This window comes from Talpa europaea, assembly GCF_964194135.1.
Source record: "Talpa europaea genome assembly, chromosome: 6".
NCBI classification, from domain to species: domain Eukaryota; kingdom Metazoa; phylum Chordata; class Mammalia; order Eulipotyphla; family Talpidae; genus Talpa; species Talpa europaea.
The window spans coordinates 82,590,027-82,596,026 of NC_140072.1; positions in this window are offsets into that span (position 1 = coordinate 82,590,027).

The following is a 6,000-nucleotide window of genomic DNA, read 5'->3' on the forward strand; positions in this document are numbered from 1 at the left end:
GAACAGACCTGTGCTAAACATAAGAACACCTAACAGTAAGTTAGGGTCTTGCTAGGAGGTCTCTGAGCCGGCACGGACTAGGATGTAGGGAACAGTGCTTTCCAAGGCTGGTGTGTGCCTGGCACTGCTTCACACTCCTGCTGAAGGGGGAGAATTGCATCCTCCTTTACTGCGATTTGGAGGTTTATATGTTTGATTTTTTTTTTTTCCCCAGAAAAATGCTTAAGGAATGAGCTAAGATTAGATTAGTGTGGTTAAAATACATTTTAAAACCAGGTCATTCCCAATCTTCTTGCTTCTAACTCTTGTACCTTGTGAGTGAGTGAGTTGGAATAGCAACAAAGAAATATCTGTTCAGACCCCAGAAGATCAGTCTATATTTCAGGGTGGTTTTTATTTCCCCTTCCAGAAATGGAATCCTTTCTTTAAAGACATGGTAGAAATCCAGAGTATAGAACCATAAAATCATCTATTCCCAGGCCTTGTGGCTCATGCACAGATCTCTGAAAACTGCTGATCTAGGCTAAATGCAACAAACCAGTTTGTACTGCCAGAACTCAAACCAGCAGACTCCTTTCCTAAACCCTCTGCACATATACACAGAACTCTAAAGTCACTTACTGAGACTAGTTCCAAGTTTTGCATTACTTGATAAGAGGAAGCAACACAGCAGGAAAGTTTTCCTGATAGACCCAGTGGGCAGAGCTCAACTCTTAGTGTAGAGGGAGAGGCTTCCTTCCTTGGACAGTATCTAGGCCCCTGCTGTGGGAGATGACAGCAGAATCAGGATGTGTATCCAGGATTGTTTCTTGACCTGTGAACCGACCATTCTGAAGGACTTTGCCTTAGCTGTTGTTTCTCCATGTTTGAGCTGACCTATAACCATGGTGTGCTGTTAAATTTAAACTGGTTGATGTGGCTAGGCAGGTGGAGTGCCATTTCAAGAGATGCCACACTAAGTGGCAGTCTCTGAAGCTGTCACCTACACGATGAACCTTGTCTCATATGAATGCTCATTACAGGCCCATGAGCCAGCCTCTGGGCTGGGCAATGACCTTCAAAATGAGGGTCTATTCATGGTAGATGCCCTCATTCTAATTTACTGTTAGTATAAAAAAATTATACTTGTGATAACTTACATGAACTTAAACATCTTAAAAAGATGTTTTCCAGTTTAAGAAACTGAAAAGTGAGAGAAGTTTTTCATGGCATGGAAAAGGCTTGATCAGGAAAAGAAGACAGGTAGTCCTAGGTGGTGGTGGTAAATGCATCACGGCATGAAATGGAGACGGCTGCCATGGGAGCTGAAGGATTTGGATCCTGCCACTGGAGGAGCTACAGGATGGCATGAACACCTAGAAGTGTTCTAAAGAACTTTTAGGTTTGCAGGTGGTTGTGAGAGGAGGTGCAGACTTCTGGTTTTGGCAAGAAGAGGAGAAAGTGCCACGCTGAGGGGACATTCACCTCTTACAGGAAGGAGATAAAGATTAGGGCCAACTTTTCTTAGTTAGAGTAGTGATAGGACACTATCTTTGTTCTCCTGCCTTGTGCGGGTAAATGAACTCAAAGGCTAGTGAAATTCCTTGCAATTAGGACCTTCATCACGTTTGCATTTTCCAAAAGTGGAAGACCTAGCTGCTCAGTGTGCCATTGGTAGAAAGTAGAGATTTCATTTTTCAAGAAGAAAGAGGCAACTTCCTGAGTGCTGTTGTTCATTCTTTATACCTCATTACTTCTGTAAGTTCCAGTCCTCTATATTCAACTTGCAGAATTTCCATGCTGATGGTAATACGTTCCTGTCCTGCTGGAGTTTCCACAATCGTGGGACTAAAGCATGACCAAATTCTGCCCCAGTGAGACAGCTGCTTAGAGCGCACAGAGGGTCATTTTATGCCAGATTTTTCTGATGAGTGGGCTCAAGAGGAAGTCCATTTTACACATTAGTGCATGGTTCCATTAGAAGCCAGAGATGCCACTGCTTCATCTCTGTTGGTGGCAGGGAAACTTGGGAGTGTTGGCAGAGCAGTAAGCCTCTCAGATGCTTAGGCAGTGATTTCCTGCAGATAAGGTAAGTTGAGGGTATTTTCTGCTACCTGCCTCACAGGTTTGATGTGAGGATTAGAGGATGAGATAATGTCTGCAGTGGCTTCCTGTGTCAGGGAGAAAGACTGTGCATACGAATTGGTGTCAGGGTAGATAATAGTAGGCCTTGGGGATTTATTTTCTTAGTGGGGCTTGTGGGTAGTCAGCATTTCCCTGCAGGAGAAGTAGGAGAGCTGCTTGCTTGTGTTCTGATGCTTTTCTGCAGTCCTCCTTTTAAGAAGGTAAATGCATACACAGTTTGTCATACTCATGCTCAGGATCGCTGGTAGGCTTCTCTGTAACTCTAGAGGTACTTAGTACTAAGTTGTAAAGCCATTGTGTGCCCAGTGCAGACTGGTTGTGGTATGTATTTCTCTTGAAGTTCTCCCTGGACCAAGGAAATTTGGAGACATTTTAGGTTATTTGATCTCACTCTCGTCATGTTTACCAGGTAGATTGGAGGGAGCCAACTTCATGTGCCATTTTTAGACTGTCCTGTAAAATAGGGAAAGATGTTGGAGCCGCAGTGTAGGCTGGAGTCTGACTCCATTTCATGAAAACTGATGGTAAATTTGCAGGAATATTGGGAGCCGATTTCAAATGCCACCATTATTAGCAAATAAGATTATAATTAGATAAGATATTAAAGAAAGGTAGTAACTACTCAATTCATCATGTCAGAATGAACTACATTTTACTCTTGACATAGGTTGCTTGTATTTACCTGCATGGTAGGAATACTGGCTTGCTGAGACTGAACAAAGTTTCAGTTTAACGAGTAAAATTGGAATGAAGGTGAGAAATAGTTTAACAGTAAATCACATCGGATAAATGGATTGGGAACATAAGCTTGCTGAGAAAAGAGCTAGCTGGTGGGTTGGGATGCCGGTCAATTAGTCAAATCCTGGCTGAATTTCCCTTTTATGTTGACTACACATAAGAGTTCAGTAAAAACCAGTGAAAGCATTCTGTGAGAATCAGTTGACCTGATAAGAGTTTACAATAAAGAGTACTGAGTATTTTATTTGTAATTTATGTGCCACTCATCCTTGAATCAGTAAGTTCGCATGAACGTGTACGGATACCCAAGCACATGCTACTTGCCTGCAAAGCCAGCTGTTAAACAGCAGTACACCACTGACTGGGTGCAAGGAGGCCTTACAGGGCTGGGAGTGTGGGTGGCACAGAACAGGTAGTGTGGAAATAAGGGAAAGAGAGACCAGGAAGTTGTGAGGTAGAGGGCGTGGCCATGGCAGGGTGACTAAGGCAGTGAGGCAGGGGTCAGAATATCTCTAAGAGTCTGGAGATTGCATGGAGTATGCAAATTAGACCTTTGAACCCATGAAGGGGACTGGGGTGGAGAGAGGGTTTCAAATTCAGGTGTCCTAGCCCTTAACACAAGGGAGAAATCAGGAGGCTGGTACAAGTATAGGTCCAGTGATGAGGAAGTAGCTGGATGCCCTAAATGTCCACAGAGGTTTAACTGGTAAACATGAGGGTTGAAGATCGTGGAGTGGAAAAGGACTACAAAAAGATACCAGTTCTGCTTTTGAGACTCATCATTGGTTTGTCAAATGGGAATCATTACACCTACTTACAGAGTAACTGGGGGAATTAAGGGACTTGAGTTAATATTCTATCACAGTGCCTGGCACCTAGAAAGAGCTAAAAAAAAAAATTGGGTGACCGAACATTCTGGGTTGTCCAAGACAGGTTTGGGCAAACTGTGCCCAACACAATTACAGCTGCTCTCATCATGCTGAAGTGTTCAGGATTGGGTGCTTAGTTATATGTTCACCTTATAAGCAAATGATTTCTTTTCAGTTAATTACTTCCAAGAGTCCACACCTCACAATGGAAAGAAATCCCAGTAGATGAGAGGACTTGAAGCTGGAGGCTGGAGCCTTATTCCAAAGGAATGTTAGCTGGATGTTTAATAGCATAGATTTCTTTCCGGCCTTCCTTTGCATTCTCATCTCCATGCATCGGTCACACCTCCCAACTGTTTCCCTTTGTGCTTCCTTCCAGCCTTTCACATGCTTGATGTGTCTTTCTGAAATGCCTTTCTCCTGCTTTCTTTGTCAACCACAGTACAACTTAGAACCTTCCCCTACCCTTCAAGCCCACCTCAGTCCATTGTTACTTGCCCAGGTGGGCTAGATGAGTTTCAGGTCCCCTTTTCCAGACATGTGGCTATGTTTAGCTCTACATAAATAGTAACCCACAGTAGCCCTTCCAAGTCACCGTATAGCCATCCTATCACAAAATTCAGAGCCAAGCCAGACTGACTGGTGTCATCACCAAGCTCCCTGTGACCCTATCAGGGCAGTTGACCACTGAACATAGTCTAAGGCGTTCCTCCTGGGCGAACCACTCTGTGTCTGCCAACATTCCAACAAATTAAAAGCAGACCAAGAAACCCAAGGTATTTTGACAAGTCTGGAGCTGCTGTTCACTTTCTTTAACCAAGGAAAGTTCAAAGGCATATGACCACTGATGAAATGCCTGAAAGGGATCATTGGCTTTTCTTCCAGCCAGTCATCCCCACAGGCTGCAAAATCCTCCCTTTCCATGTAGCTTTACTTTGGGTAAGGGGCCAGAGCCAGGTCCTTTCACTGAGCTCCCCCCTCCCAAATTGCCATTGACAAGGCTGAATATCAATTCTTCTGCTTACCCCCAGGAAGGGGAGTGTGTCTTTATAGACAGCTAGGTCGTCCGATCCTGGAACAGTCATAGCTTCTCAGTTCAACAACAGCAGCAAACAAACAGGCAGTTTGTTATTTGTTTTCACAGAACCTCACCTGCAAAATCCTTAAGTACTGTCTTTCGTAATTTTTTTTTAAAAAATTTATTTATTTATTTATACAAGCACTGGGAACAGTCAGAAGCGCGGGAGGGTGAGAGAATTCACCAGAGCCAGAGCGGGGAGCAGAGCAGGCAGAATGACGAAGCACACTGCTGAGGGGAGCAGTGGGCGGCAGGAGAGGTCTGCGCGCCATGTGGGTCCCATGTGGGACCCTCCTCCGGTGGCCGGGAAGGGATCAAACCGGCGCTGCAGAGGCTGCGGGCAGCTTCACCGCTGCGCCACCGGGGAGGCCCTGTCTTTTGTAATTTTTGCCTGAGTGTTGTATCACTGGGTTATTTCCATTTCTTCCCTTCGGAAAGGAATTGGGTAAAACGTGTGGAATTTGCATTCTGATTTTTAAAAATATTATTTTGAGGTAAGACATATTCAAATTGTTTTTGAAATCAAATCTTATTTTGAAAGGAAAGTAATTATTCTACTTTAAAGAAAAAGTTTTTCCTGTTTCAATTCACCACAGCTACCAAACCGGCGACTTAGTAAAAAGGAGACATGTTCTGAAGTTCAGGCAATTTGGCTTACAAATACTTGTGAAGTTGTCAATAAATATACCCAGGATAGAAAATGTCTTTTATTCTTGTAAATATATCCTGTGAGATCTCAAAAGTTCCAGAGCCCTATGGGTTGTATTTTCAATTGGTATTGTCGTTACGGTTCCAGTTCCCATTCAACTCCTTTTTTTTCTGCTTTAAATAATTGGTATTCCATTAAAAGCATGAATAATTTCAAAACCCTGGATAGGACTGGCTGGAAGCATCCAACAGCTGTATGGAATCTCATGTAACCATCATGTGCCTTTTTTTGGAAACAACAATTGTCCTTGTCTTTTGTAAGAAAAGCACATGATTAAAAAAATAGATGACCAGCAATAATTCTGTTGTCACTTGGTTACTGGCAAAAGTAGGACAGGGAGGAAGGCATAAGAAAAATGCATTCTTGGATCCCTCAGCTACACCAATCTGCAAACCTTCCTGGAGTAAATAATTTCCTTTGTCATTTCTGGATAACTTAAAAAAAAAAAAAGGCCTCGGAATGTTTCCAGGACCGGGCATTCT